Here is a 14,425-nt window from a genome sequence, read left to right as displayed (position 1 = left end):
TGGTAGCTTTCAGCGACACCGTCATTGCATGTCCTTCAACCATCAGGCGAACTGGCAGGCACTTAAATTGCAATATTTACGATACCACAGGGCTGCAACTTCCACTATTGGTGATCTGAAGAGTCTCTCACGTCCAGAGCCATGCTGCACAATTTTCGAATGGGTTATATAAAGGACACTATATAATATTTAAACCCTTTTCATAGTCTGCCAAGCACACGTCTCTGCACTGCACATTTGCTCAACTAAAGGCAGCACCGTTGATTGTTCAAATGATCAGAGTGCTAGCTGCATATGCTGGTGCTTGCTTCTTGTGCATGGTTTCATTACTAGAGCCACATCTACAATTTCCAAGCCATAATACAAACTGAGCTTGTCACGTTTGCAAAAATGGCAATGCTGCCGTAAATAGGGCAAAGTGCCTCGCTGAAAGGCTAGCTTTACAATTGTGAAGAGTCTAATGAGCTGTTGTCAAAGTATTGGGTCTTCATAGCATAATTACAGTGAACTACCCCAAATAAGTGCAGGACAATATTTTTGTCTCGGTATCCCTTCAAGTGTGAAAACAAACCAAATTCATCCAACACAATTCCATCATTTTTAATGAAGCTGCGTAGTTTTTTCTTCCAAGAATTATGAAATCATTCCAATGGGTTTGCTGTTTGACGCAGCATCAAAAGCTATGTTGGGCCCAGGTACTGCTCATACGTGGTTCTCGAGTACTTCCATATAAGAGTTCCAAATCTAGTGAGCAGGAGTCACAAAAATTCAAATCGTGTTAGACGAAACCGCGTTCTACACAAATACATTCATTATATCTCCTATTTGCTGAAAGGATAATTAAATTCATTACATACCAATATTGGCGAGACACATTGTAGCTTCATTTCATTACAAAAAAAAATTACGGAGGTCTGACCTGGGTTTCGAAACTGCAATACATTTTCTAACCAGGCACACACAGGTGAAAAAATAGCACTTTATGTACTCTGCCAGTTTTCCACCTTCGAAGGTGGCTCGTGCTACCACTACGGATAGAAGTTAAAACAATGCACAGCATATCTATCCACTTCAGGCACGGTGTGCATCAAGAGCAAAAGCACTCAAGAAAATATTTAAAACTAGTTTCAAGTGCCTCAAAACATTCCAGATTGGATCTTCACATCAAGGTTCAATAATACGTGTAAAGCGTTTTAGCAAGACAAGTTGGTAGAAATCTGGGTGTTTGCTCTTCGTATCACAGCTATGTTCAACTTGACAGCAAGTGAAAAATTTTTTTTTCTTTCGTGTTTTCACATTTTACACATGACAACATTTGAAGTAGCCATATATTTTCCAGCTGTACCATTCATGAAAGACATGTTCTGATATCTGACGTTCCTGTAGACCAGCAGTTCCCAAAGCCGGGTTCAGCGAACGGCCTTTGGTTTCTGTGAGCAGCCTGAAGGGAACCAACTCCATCCCCTTCCCCTTTTGTGTGGATATTTGCATTAGTTCGAATTTAAAAATTAAAACCACCACTTCCGCACTTAGGCAAAAGAAAGATTCGGGATAAAGATTTGTTACAACGATCGTCACAAGGCTGTGGATAAGCACATCATTTAGAAAGTAGAAAGTGTGTGTGTGGGAGGGGGGAGGAGAGAGTCCCGCCGCGGCACTCCGGTAAGGCAGGCAAGGTTGCCCAAGGCCAGAAAGCTTTGGAACCCCTGCTGTAGAGATTTCCCACATGAAGTACACAATTTTAAACTCGAGAAACCTTGTGGAAGAATTATCAATCCTAGACAAGATGCGCTGTCATTGCAACATTCGCCTGAAAAATGTCAAGGAGCCAGATCTACCCTTCGAACTACTACATTGCCTAGCATCTCCGTAACCAAGAATAGGCCCCACAACCTTGTGCCGAATAACGGGACACCACCACAGACATCAAGATAATGGCAATCAGTCAAACCAATTTATTGATCATGTCGCCACCATCCTAAAAGCACAAACCAGTGCTAACAATTTATGTAATAAAACGCTGTAGCGTCAGCCACACGCTAATGTCCAATTGTTAAAATCTTTAAAACCTTCAATCAATCTTGCGCTGTGTCACGTCATGTTAGAAACGCAACAAAATGTATCGATGAAAGAAAAAAAATTTATTAGGAAACTGCCTGTATCATGTGGCGAGGATGACAGCATGTTGGCCACCTCCAGAGACGACCAGAGCCTTTTTGCCTGCGAGCTTCCCTGCGACAACCTTCGGCTGAAACAAATCATCGTCGTCACCATGGCCCAGTTGGCCATTTGTGCCAAAGCCCCAGGAGTACAAGCGTCCTGCAAATTAGTACACCATCAAGAAAGAGAGAGAGTTGTGTTACAGTTCTGAAGCCTCAGTATAACTTTGTACACTCCATTTCACATACTATATGGGGTGAACATTTTTAAATTTTCTGGAATTCTTAAATTTGCCTTTGCAGATACAGTAAAATCATGGTGATACAATCATGGCTGGTGCAAATTTCAGTGTGATATAATTTTCAAGCATTTCCTGTCCTAAATACATTGCTTACAATACGAAAAACATCGGCTGTTCCGAACGCGTTGCCGCACAGCTGCTGATCATGCAAACACATGAGGAATAGCAGCGGCGACCAAGCCAGCTTAGTGGCCAGCACAGTCAAGCCGGCAGAGCGGGATCTGTGCGGGATCCATAGTCGCCAGGCAACTTGCTAAATCACGCGGCTGCGTAGTCCCCCGTCGAGTGGACCGGGCTATATCACAGCCCGATGCTTTGACCAACGAGGAAAAAAGAAAGACCACTGCAGCAACGACGATCGCGGCCGCAACCACAATAGCCAAAACGCTCCTTGCACTCTACATGCTGAGGCATTCAGTGGCGTGCGAAAACATTCACAAGGTCACATGCACGCACTTTTACGCCTTCTAGAAGGCGATCATTGATTTGGGCAAGAAGAAAACGCACACCGATAGTAGAACCCCGTTCATAAACGTCTTTTAAAGGCCCGCAAAAAAAAAAATGTAAGAGCCAGGAAAATGTAACTGTGAGGGAGGCCACCAATCGCCACAGCTATGTCAGAAACAGCTCTAGAATGGCTTCCAGTACAGTTATTAGATGTCTCAGCGCACACACTGTTGACAAGGATGGTGCATGCACGTATGTATAATTAAGGGTCATGTACAATGTTTTGTGACAGTGGTTCCTTTCAACTCTTAATATGCTTGACTGCAATAATTTGCTTATGCTTCACCGCATATCATGGCTCCATTACGGCGAAGCTGACTCAAGAGAGCAAGCAATTACTGTATTTAGTCAACTCTAACACGCCCTCGATTGTAATACGCACCTGTTTTCCGTGACCAAAAAAAAAAGTCCTTTATAGTACCTTGAACCTCATTCTTTGATGCAGGAATAGAACTATCTCTCATTTGGAAAAACAAAGGTTTACTCCCAATACACTAAGGTGGCTGTAAATAAAAAAGTTCCAGTTTCGGCCGAAAGGCGAAACATCGAATATGGTAGCAAATTAGTAGACAGCTATATCAAAAGTAAAGATAGTAGTTTTATCGGCCGTATAAGCTTTTAAACTTTCACTTACTAACTAAATTAACAAGCATGGCGTCACGTGCGCACAAGCAAACATGAACATGTCTCACGCAATGACCGCGGAAACTCTCCATCAAAACGCTGGAGTAGGGAAGTGCGGTAGCAGGAGCGAGCGAATTTACCTTTGAGCGGACTGTCATTTCAAAGTGCACTGAGTGACGAGAACACAGCGTGGTGCTCCTAGATTGTCGCCATCGCAGATGACTTTCAAGATAGGGACCGCACGGCCGTGCCATACGTAGCAGCTGCTGGAGAAGAAAGCTTCTCCTGTTCGCGCCAGTGACGCGCGCAAGTTTGGGGAACTCTGAACGCCTGTGATCCGGCCCCATTTCCCTCCACCTCCGCACATGTGATCACTTTCCTTTTAATTGCAGCATCATGATGAATTCAGCGTGTCTTTGCAGTCGGCACTTCCATGCTGATGGAGCAAATGCGGAAAACGGGGAGACCGGGAAGATGGATGGTGCATTAACCTAAGCACACATACTACAGCACATCTGGAAGCTACGGCAGCTAGGTTCGAAGCGCGTGCGAGGCGGCCATTTTGAAACACCGATGGCGATATGGTAACGTGAATTTAAGGTCGTATTCAATTCTAACGCGCATGGAATTTTCGGACCCGTTTTATCGGAAGAGCGCGTTAGATTTGAGCAAATACGGTATGCTACACATGTAAGACCCTTGCTGGCTTCAAAATAAATGCAATGCTGAACTCGGTGGACCTGGCCCAGTGTACGTGGTTCCCTGTAGGCTTTAACTGATACACACTTCGCTTCTGGTACTTCGCATACTGCTCTGTGCACATGTACAGCGCCTGGCTTGACAAGTTTAGTCACTTATTGCAATCAGTGGTTGCTTACTGCAAACTTCGGTCTCTTATTTCAACGAACAAGCTGGCTGCGCTGCTAAATTTACATGACCACCACATTCAAACTTAACGTAAGATGCAAGGACATTACAGATTGGGGAGGTATCAAGGGGAACATAATGCACGCAATTCAACGGGATTTGCGTTGGGACCATGAAAACTCGATGTACGAGTCGGAAAGTATCAAGAGGTTCCACTGTATTAGGAATTTCCTGCTAAAAATAAATTCATTTTTTCTTGATTGTGTATGTTTTAATCATACGAATTTTGGTTGATACGAATATTTCCCATGAGCCCGTGAAGGTTGTATCATGGAGAGTTTACTGTAACAATTCTTGCCCTTGAGCTGGATTATTTGAAGTGGACATTACTAGCACAAGAAATCTAAGCACATTCATCTAATTAACAAATCTGGCCCAATGGATGTCTTAATTACTTTACAGAACATGTGGCAATTTACAAATTGTAGCCAGTGAGCTTGCAGGGCTTACCCACTTGAAATAATTTCCAGGATAGCACCAGTTTCCAGATATTTCTCGAAGTGTGGGATAAACATGGGTGTTCCAGTTACTTTTGTACTTCAATAAACAAAAGAGTTTTGTTAAAAAAGTAAGCGGAACAATACATTTCCACGGCGGGTGTTATGGCACATATCTCAAAACTGGTGTCATTCCGGAAATTCATTTCTGGTGGATAAGCTTTGCAAACTCACCGGCTACAATTTTTAAATTGCAATATGTTCACGAGAGTTGTTGGAAGTTGGCGCTATGTGTGTCCCTGTGTCCTTTTCTCCCGTCTTTTAATTCCGCTACCATACAGCCCTTGAAGATGCAATATGTGCTCTAAACTAACCTAGGAGTGAATTAAAAATATTTAAATTACGTGAATATGCGTTTCAATGCTTTGTTGAAGTAGCGTCCACCTTTAAATAATCTATCTGAAGGCCTAGAATTATATTATCTGCTAGCCAATGTTTTTTTATTCTTGAAAACTTAAAAGTCATCGCCCCCTATATCAAGTTTCATATATATAACAGGCAACTTTACAAAGGCCAGACAAACCAAAGCTAGTGCTACATTATGTACCATGCAGTAAAGCCTTTTCAAGCTCTAGTGCGTTAGGCATACTCGTAACGGAAAGTTGTACAAAATAAAGCACTCAGTCTATTAATGAGTCTGCCAAATACCGTATAAAGTCATGTAAGAGCCACACTTTATTTGTATAATTTTGATTAGGTGCAGCCGTACACGGGTTCGAACCTTTTGGTCAAAGTGGTGCCAACCCAGCCGGTGACTTGTACATACCCAGGCTCTCGCCATCTATAGTAGCAGCCTGCGGAAGTACACAGAGCACAAGAATTCGTCGATGTTTGCGCATGGCATCGGGCACCGAATGCACTTGCTTCTCCATTAAATTTTTTTCTCTCTCCAGATTTTAGGCTGGTAAGTTGGGGGTGTGGGCCTTACACGAGTCTACAGTGACCGACTGATTTTTCGGACTCCAAAAATTCGGACATGCTCCATTATTCGGTCTGCTTCGCGGCACCGCCATTCTCCCCACAGACCATAACGTATAACAACTGCCAAAAGTTCGGACACCTTGCAACCTTTCATCTGATTTTTCGGACACTCTTTGAGCCAACTCTATCGAGAGCATTATGCACCGACTCTGACCGGTGCATGGTTCGACTTGCTGAACGCCATTTTTGTTTAGTATGGAGCCTCCTTGTTGCCCCACAAAGTGGCGCTATTTCAAATCCCCACCCATCATCACCGTGTCTGCCAGGTTCGTGGCTACAGCAGTTCCGGTCTCAGCTCAGTAAGCCATGTCAAGACAATCCAGCAGCTGATTTGCTTGTTAATTCGTGCACGATGCTGCAAGTAGGCCACATTTTTCGTTTGTGCGAGTGGTATCGGCATGACAGCGTGGTGATTTTTGCTTTGTGTGCTGTGTCGAGGTTGCGGTGTTGCAATGCGACATATGAAACATCGCGTCAAGTGTCTTATGGCACCTACAGTGCCCGTGCAGACTGCGCTGGGGAACGCCGGCAAGCGGGTGCCGGGAGGCCTAGGATTTGTCGCCTTCCGATGTGCAACCTACTGACGCCGAAAGTGTTCTGCCGAGACCTGTGCAGTGGTTCAGGACACCGTTTCATTTGACATTTTCACAGGTACTCACACTGCTGTACTGACATGCGCAGAACTCGATGACGGCGAGATCTTTCGTCAGGTTTCTGCTGCACCGCCAGACGATGACTCCGAGTCGGAAGATGACGCACCATGTGCTACGCTGCCGTAGCATGCGGAGCGTGCACAAGCAGTGGCTGTGCATTCAGCTGCCTATAGTGACCGCAAGACCCTCTCCGAGATTCAGGCATATCGGATTGCGGTAAATGGAACAGCGTGCAACGGCGCATTCATGATTTCTTCAAGCTTACTGCCAAACCCGAATAAGTGCGTGGAAATAAAGGATTTCCTTTTTTTTCTTAATCTGTTTTTTAGGACACCTGTGTATTCGGACATTTCAGCACCCCGTGAGGTCAGAATAAACAGTCGGCGACTGTATATGTACATACAGAATAAGAAAACAAACAAAAAACAAATTTATATTCGGGGTTTTACATGCCAAAATGATGAACTGGTGAGGAGGCATCCTTTAGTGGGGTGGGAAGGGGGCAAAATAATTTTTACCATCTGGGCTTTTTTTTAATCGTGCCCTTAATTCACAACACACGAGCATTCTTCCATTCCGCCCCCATCAAAATGTGGCCTCCACAGCCAGGACCGGTGACCTCTAGCTCAGCAGTGCAATGCCACAACGACGGTAGGAATCTTAAGGTAAATAAGGCTGATCACTGCCATATGGCAAATTTTAAATTACTAAAGGTTAAAATAGAGATCTCCCGAGAAACTTCTGAGGAGTAACATTTTGCCACAAAAAGGACAGAGGGGTTGCACTTCTTTTGGGGAGGGGGGAGGGGACGCAATCACTCTGCTAGTTTGAATAACAGTACATTCAACAATTTTGCATTCTGGACGCATTAAGGGCTCAAAACTGCTCAATATGTGTACCTGAAATTCAAATAAGCGTTGTCCAAAGAGGTGCTTCCTATGCGCGTGTGGCAGCAGTAATGAATCGTGGCACCAGTTCTTGCTCTTTTCGCTCGTTTCTATAAATTTTTTTCTATGGCAAAACAGGATGCTGAAGCTACGTGATTGTCTAATCTCCCCTCTTTCAGAAAAAAGAATTAAATTACGGGGTTTTACGTGCCAACACCACGATTTGATTGCGAGGCACACCGTAGTTTGGGGGGGGGGGGGGGGTCTCACAAATAATTGGGACCATCTGGGGTTCTTTTAACGTGCATCTAAATCTAAGACAACAGGTGTTTTCGACTTTTGCCCCCCCTGAAATGCGGCCGCTGTGGCCAGGATTTGATCCCACGATCTCGTGCTTAGCAGCCCGACACCATAGCCATAAGCAAGCAAGGTGAATAACCCACTTTCAGACACTGTTACCAAATTCTCGCTAGCACTGCTATTCGACCTTAATCTGGAACCCCTACCAACTTTTCTTTTTTCCACCAATTGGTTTGGTCTTCTAAAACTACCTTTGGGTTACCTGACATATCAACATTTTATTTTTAATTTGCTTTATGGCTACAATACCTTGGTGGAGCAAGTTTTCCTCCCCTTTATTTTTACTTTCTACACATGGGACTCCAAAACTTCAGCACTGTTGCATCAAAGCACTGTTGAATCAACTTCAGCAGTGTTGCATCAAAGAAAAGACATACAGTTCGACATCACGTGCAGAAGCTCAATTTTTTTTACCACATTCTGTTGACGGCACACTAAAAGAAATCCTCAACATTTCAACTTCACATTTCTTTCCAATATTTATCCCATGTTATGTTACTCCATATGAATAACATTGAGGTTGTTTATGTGCCCATGGGCACTGCAGTTGTCTATGAATCAGGCACGTACCCAGGGGGGGGCCCGGGGGGGCCCGGCCCCCCCCCCCCCGAAATCAGATGGCATACCCCCCCCCCCCCCCTCCCCACCCACGCCACCACTCCTCACACATTCCTAAAGCGCTGCCAGATCAATGTTGAGACTTGGCAGCTATTCACCGGTCAGCATTATGCTGCCTTTTTCACTCCTTTTGGATGGCGGTAGTTATCAGCATCTCTTGGGATGTGAAGGCCAGTTTTCTCATAGATTCGGCGCCCGCGAGATCAACTCGAGATGCGTTCATTTGTCACCATCCATTCAACTGTCACGCTCATAGCTGTTGCTTTTGTTAGTTCAACCTTCATTGTTTAGGCTCATCCTGGGACCAGGAAAGGGATGCGGCTGTTAGTCAGCTGGTCTGTAATCTCGTGGAACGAGTTGCGGGCTGAGAAAACGCCAATTGCGTTTAACTTTTCCTTTTGCTTCATCAATTCCTTGAATGACAGCTCGTCGCGACGCTGGCAGATGCCCGGAATCATATACACGTGATATGGGTTAGATAATGTGGGAAATAAAATAATGTGAAACAGCGTCCATCACGAAAACCTGCAATAACCCTCAAAACGATAATCAAGATGACTGTCGCCCGTTACCTCGTCTGGTTTTTCCCTAATTGTATAGCACTTTTCGTGCAAAATTGGCAACTGGAAACAATAATCGCAAGGAGTTGAGAAATCAAGCGATCCAGTAAGGGAGAGAGCCAAGGCAACAACCAAACTGCAAGGAAAAGCGAATTTAACAATAAATCTAACAAATATAACCCTTGCTTCATAAAATATGTATAGATCAACATCTTTTTATTTAAATGGAAAGTAGAGAAAGCGCCATCGGAAGCGGAGAACAATTACGTGTTTTGAATGACGCTTCTACAGTTATCGGTCGAACCGCCTCACGTAGCCGCTTCTCTATTGTGCTTATGTGGGTGTTTTTCTAACCTTTCGCGGTGGGGGCAGTACGTCTACCATCGCAGTATCCTGCGCTCTACGCGGTTGTATGGGACTGGCGGCCACACAGCGGTACGCAATTTCCCAAATAACAACACGAGTCGTTTTCGCACTTGGAGCAGTAAACGAGGAATCCAAAAGAACTGTGATTGTTCCGCAAATATATATTTCGCTGTAATTCTTCCATAGCTAATACAAGAAGTGCTACTATAGTCGGAGACAACTTAGGTCTACAGTGAAACCTCGCCCACGCCCTCATTACAACCAACCACTGTTCCTCCGCGAGGCTTCAAATAATCCCTACTTCAAACTTTTCCTGTTACCCAAATAAGGCGGTAACCACAAAAAAGTAAAATTATTAGCGCTTAATTTTACACGTTTTCCCTCGCCTATTACAGTGGAATGACGAAAGCCTAATTCTTTATTGAACTGAAATGCTTGCTTCGCTGCAACTATTTATTGTCAAGCTTCACTTCAGTTGGCACTGAAGTTTCATGAGTAAACCGGCTCAGTAGTGAAAAGAACTGTACCGCAGACTTTTGAAGAGTGAAATATACTCAGACTCCGTACACTTTGTCCATGCCTGTTGCATACCTCATTGGTTCCGCCGATGGAAAAGCTCTTCAAGAACAGCGGACGATCCGGAGCTATCAAGCACGACGCCATTTTGATAAGCCCGCATGACGATGATTTTGTTTGCTTCTGTGATTAACTGGCGTAGTAATATTGCTACATGCGTGTGGTATTTGTTTGAACGAGGCGCGTGGGTGCCAGCACTCCAGAAAAGAGGAGGAAGAACGAACTGGGCTCGCGCTGTGAATCTAACCGGTCAGCGCTGCAAGCGTTGTTGTAAATATAACCTATAAATAGTTTCTCGTCTTACTGACTCGTCTTTCGCGTAAGAATATCTACAGAGGTTCTACAGCTACCTTAATTCTACACAAGAAAAGCAGGGAGATACCTATAGAGAAAGGGGTCAGACAGGGAGACACAATTTCTCCAAAGCTATTCACTGCTTGCTTAGAAGAATTCAAGCTATTAAGCTGGGAAGGCTGAGGAGTAAAGATCGACGGCGAATGTCTCAGCAACCTTCGGTTTGCCGATGACATTGTTCTATTGAACAACAATACAGACGAGTTACAACATATCATTGGAGACCTTAACAGAGAGAGTGTAAGAGTGGGGTTGAATATTAATATGCAGAAGTTAAAGATAATAAGAAATAGCCGGGCAAAGGAACAAGAGATCAGGATCACCAGAGGGCCTATAGAGACTGTGAAGGAGCACGCTTACCTAGGTCAATTAATCACAGGGAACCCTGATTATGAGAAGGAAATTCACAGAAGAATAAAAATGGGTTGGATTGCATGCGGCAGACATTGTCAGCTCCTGACTGGAAGCTTGTCATTATCATTGAAAAGTAAGATGTGCAATCAGTGCATTTTGCCAATGCTGACATATGGGGCAGAGAGTCGGAGACTGACAGAGATGTTTGAGAGCAAGGACCACGCAAAGAGCGATGGAACGAAGATTGCTAGGCATAACATTAAGATACATAAAGACAGTTGTTTGGATCAGAGAGCAAACGGGTATAGACGATATTCTAATTCACATCAAGAGGAACAAATAGAGCTGGGCAGGTCATGTAATGCACTGGTTAGATAACCGTTGGACCATTAGGGTTGCAGAATGGGTACCAAGAGAAGGAAAACGCAATCGAGGATGACAAAAGACTAGGTCGAGCGATGAAATTAGGAAATTCGCCGGCGCTAGTTGGAATCAGTTGGCGCAGGACAGGGGTAATTGGAGATCGTAGGGAGAGGCCTTCGTTCTGCAGTGGACTTAAAACAGGCTGATGATGATGATGATGACAACGACGACGACGACGACGACGATGATGATGATGATGATGATGATGATGATGATGATGATGAAGGTGGTGGGCCCCCCCCCGAAAAAAAATCCTGGGTACGTGCCTGCTATGAATATCGGGACCCTGGGGGGTTCTGAACCTCGAATCTCCAGTCGAGCTTCCATACATATTTTTCAAAAAGATCCTGGGTTATCCATGCCATGGAGTTTGCCTCGCACTGGACAGGCAGTGATTCAAACTCTAAGGGAGGACGTGGCAATGGAAACAGTAAAATTGTCTAGGTTTTTAATTTCCTGATTTATTGAACTTTTTCATGATCGACGGACCTTTATTTACCTCCCGGTAAAATATAACAAAACACGTGGTAGAAATTGAGAAAATGGCACTTTCCTAGAGTGCTGTCATAAAAAATTGCGAAAAAAAATTGGGAGTCGGAAGGCACCGTTCGCACCACGCATCGCTCGACTATCCGTTGGCGCCATGGAGGAAGAAAATATTTTTCCTTCCTCCATGGTTGACGCCCTTTCTCCATGGTTGACGCATGGTTGACGCATCTTGGTATCATCGTAAAAAGGAGAGATTGGAGCTTAAGACAGCTGCAGCGATGTATTTCACCACCGAAAGCCCAACACTAGCGACATTGCAATTGGGCGCAGTAGTCCCATGGAGCACAGGGCGCACTCCTATCGACTGTTGTAGATTTGAATTGCTGACGAACCTCTCCTGCGAGCATTTAGATCAATGTGGTAGATGATCGTGGCAACTTAACACACGTGCTCTGTGAAAAGTTCCAAAGAAAGCAAGCTCGGAACGGCCCATGCGTACTGGAGACCACAAAGGGCGTGGAACAGAGGGAGAAAACTATTCGTAGAAGCAGATGCCACCGTCCTTGTCGATGAGGCATAACCGGTGCACGTGGATGACCAGGAAAGCGCGTCCGCGTGTGGAGTTATAGCCAACGGTCGTGTTGGCTATGGTGACAATGCGACCGTAGAAAATCAACAAAATCCCGTACAAAGTAACAAAATCCCAATAAAGAAAAGCGTCAGGCAGTGAGATACGATCTCTCCAATGCTATTCACAGCGTGTTTACCGGAGGTATTCAGAGACCTGGATTGGGAAGAATTGGGGATAAAAGTTAATGGAGAATACCTTAGTAACTTGCGATTCGCTGATGATATTGCCTTGCTTAGTAATTCTGGGGACCAATTGCAATGCATGCTCACTGACCTGGAGAGGCAAAGCAGAAGAGTGGGTCTAAGAATTAATCTGCAGAAAACTAAAGTAATGTTTAACAGTCTCGGAAGAGAACAGTAATTTACAATAGGCAGCGAGGCACTGGAAGTCGTAAGGGAATAAACCTACTTAGGGCAGGTAGTGACGGCGGATCCGGATCATGAGACGGAAATAATCAGAAGAATAAGAATGGGCTGGGGTGTGTTTGGCAGGCATTCTCAGATCATGAACAGCAGGTTGCCATTATCCCTCAAGAGAAAAGTATATAATAGCTGTGTCTTACCAGTACTCTCCTACGGGGCAGAAACCTGGAGGCTTACGAAAAGAGTTCTACTCAAATTGAGGACGACGCAACGAGCTATGGAAAGAAGAATGATAGGTGTAACGTTAAGGGGTAAGAAAAGAGCAGATTGGGTGAGGGAACAAACGCGAGTTAATGACATCTTAGTTGAAATCAAGAAAAAGAAATGGGCATGGGCAGGACATGTAATGAGGAGGGAAGATAACCGATGGTCATTAATGGTTACGGACTGGATCCCAAGGGAAGGGAAGCGTAGCAGGGGGCGGCAGAATGTTAGGTGGGCGGATGGCATTAGGACGTTTGGAAGGACAACATGGCCACAATTAGTACATGACCGGGGTAGTTGGAGAAGTATGGGAGAGGCCTTTGCCCTGCAGTGGGCGTAACCAGGCTGATGATGATGATGACCGTGGGCTGAGGTAATGGCATGTCTGCGTGTGGTCGCGACATCGGCGGCGAGAGCATGAGTTTTCACGTCAAATATTCAGCAGCGAATTCCAGCTCCAACTCACCAATGAAGAGGTTGCACAACGAGAGGAGACAAGAGCGGACATTTTGAATGCATTGTCATCTACCTCTGCACGATCCATGAATGCACGACGCATCAAAAAGGCAACTAAAGTGCACGAAACTGCTGCAAAGAAGCGAGAAACTAGATCAAAATGTACAGGAAATGTGTCCTCACAGACAAAGTACTAAATCCCAGGTTGGTTTTAGGTGCTCCAATAAGATATCTAAATGTTTAGAACAAATGAAACTGAGCTCTGTTTTCTCAGCTTTCATTTTCTGTGCAGTTGCTTTCAATCATCCCAGTGCCATTTCATAACGAATGAAGACTATCGTTCTGTCTTTTGCAATCAGATCCTGAAACATTGACGTGGGAAATGAAGCTGTCCATTTTTATCTATACCTCAGAAAAAAAATTTACAATTGTTTATTGCAAAAGTCGTTAGTCAGTAAGATAATATGCATAGGAAAGTTCAAAAGCACATATCCTCATTTCGGAATTTAAAAAAATAAACCAATAGCTTTATTGCACAAAATGGGCTTTCGTGAGCCTGATTATCTGGCATACTTGTGTGAAATTAATATAAGGATGACCACTAGAGGCTGTCAAGTGTTGTAACTCGAAAACTACAAGGTAGCATTAAAGTCATTTCAGTTATGCCGGCATAACAAATCGCACCTGCAGGCCAAATTTCATGGATTTATCCCTACAAATAAAAAAGAGGCTTTCATTCCCATGTCATCTCGGATGTTTTGACTTGCTTATAGTGTGGAGCTGAAGCTTCTCCCTCCCCGGTATGTTGCCTCCCACAATAACTATCAGAAGCTCCTTGCTACGTTTTCCCCCGTGGCAGGGTCCGCCGGACAGGGTAACCGTCTTGTCAGGCAACATTTTATAAAGGAGTTGAAGACGTCTGGAGATTACTGGTGTAGCAGTGCACACAGCTTGTCAGCGCAATAGTTCTCGCCACACATTCCTTTGAATGCCAGGTCGTACCTTTTCTTGAAATTCCGCAGCCAGCCACCGCTGAATTTAAAGCAGGTAATATTCACGCGCAGGGACACCATCT

The 14,425-nt window shown here is 44.5% G+C and overlaps 1 pseudogene; it reads right to left on the bottom strand.

Annotated features, from left to right (window-relative positions):
- Window positions 1-2,161: 2,161 nt before the first annotated feature.
- LOC135918716 (regulator of chromosome condensation-like) overlaps window positions 2,162-14,425 on the bottom strand; it is a 55,221-nt pseudogene continuing 42,957 nt past the window's right edge.

This window comes from Dermacentor albipictus, unplaced genomic scaffold (assembly GCF_038994185.2).
Source record: "Dermacentor albipictus isolate Rhodes 1998 colony unplaced genomic scaffold, USDA_Dalb.pri_finalv2 scaffold_21, whole genome shotgun sequence".
In the NCBI taxonomy this organism is placed as follows: domain Eukaryota; kingdom Metazoa; phylum Arthropoda; class Arachnida; order Ixodida; family Ixodidae; genus Dermacentor; species Dermacentor albipictus.
This window is presented reverse-complemented; position numbering and strand designations above follow the sequence as displayed.